The sequence below is a fragment of the Chiloscyllium plagiosum genome, chromosome 1, assembly GCF_004010195.1.
Source record: "Chiloscyllium plagiosum isolate BGI_BamShark_2017 chromosome 1, ASM401019v2, whole genome shotgun sequence".
Lineage (NCBI taxonomy): Eukaryota > Metazoa > Chordata > Chondrichthyes > Orectolobiformes > Hemiscylliidae > Chiloscyllium > Chiloscyllium plagiosum.
Window position 1 is genome coordinate 89,783,877 of NC_057710.1, and position 1,265 is coordinate 89,785,141.

The 1,265-nt window shown below is 44.0% G+C and overlaps 1 protein-coding gene across 7 annotated transcripts in view; it reads left to right on the plus strand.

Annotated features, from left to right (window-relative positions):
- LOC122550525 (tyrosine-protein kinase Tec-like) overlaps positions 1-1,265 on the plus strand; it is a 151,436-nt gene that overhangs the window by 95,098 nt on the left and 55,073 nt on the right. The gene's annotated exons all lie outside the window — the stretch shown is intronic.

Sequence of the window (1,265 nt, forward strand, 5' to 3'; positions counted from 1 at the left end):
GAAAGTATATTCCTGTCAGGGTGAAAGGGAAGGCTGGTATGTATAGGGAATGCTGGATGACTAAAGAAATTGAGGGTTTGGTTAAGAAAAAGAAGGAAGCATATGTCAGGTATCGACAGGATAGATTGAGTGAATCCTTAGAAGAATATAAAGGAAGTAGGAGTATACTTAAGAGAGAAATCAGGAGGGCAAAATGGGGACATGAGGTAGCTTTGGCAAATAGAATTAAGGAGAATCCAAAGGGTTTTTACAAATATATTAAGGACAAAAGAGTAACTGGGGAGAGAATAGGGCCCCAAAAGATCAGCAAAGCGGCCTTTGTGTGGAGCCACAGAAAATGGGTCAGCAAAGCGGCCTTTGTGTGGAGCCACAGAAAATGGGGGAGATACTAAATGAATATGGAAGATATAGACTGTACGGAAATAGATGGTGACATCTTGGAAAATGTGCAGAGTACAGAGGAGGAAGTGCTGGATGTCTTGAAATGAGTAAAGGTGGATAAATCCCCAGGACCTGATCAGGTGCACCCGAGAACTCTGTGGAAAGCTAGAGAAGTGACAGCTAGGCCTCTTGCTGAGATATTTGTATCATCGATAGTCACAGGTGAGGTGCTGGAAGACTGGAGGTTTGCAAATGTGGTGTCACTGTTTAAGAAGGGCGGTAAAGATAAGCCAGGGAATAATAGACCGGTGAGCCTGACCTCAGTGATGGGCAAGTTGTTGGAGGGAATCCTGAGGGACAGGATGTACATGTATTTGGAAAGGAAAGGACTGATTAGGGATAGTCAACGTGGCTTTGTGTGTGGGAAATCATGTCTCACAAACTTGATTGAGTTTTTTGAAGAAGTAACAAAGAAGATTGATGAGGGCAGAGCAGTAGATGTGATCAATATGGACTTCAGTAAGGCATTTGACAAAGTTCCCGATGGGAGACTGATTAGTAAGGTTAGATCTTGTGGAATACAGGGAGAACTAACCATTTGGATACAGAACTGGCTCAAAGGTAGAAGACAGAAGGTGGTGGTGGAGGGTTGTTTTTCAGACTGGAGGCCTGTGACCAGTGGAGTGCCACAAGGATCGGTGCTGGGTCCACTATTTGTTATTTACACAAATGATTTGGATGCGAGCATAAGAGGTACAGTTAGTAAGTTTGCAGATGACACCAAAATTGGGGGTGTAGTGGACAGTGAAGAGGGTTACCTCAGATTATAACAGGATCTGGACCAGATGGGCCAATGGGCTGAGAAGTGGCAGATGGAGTTTAAT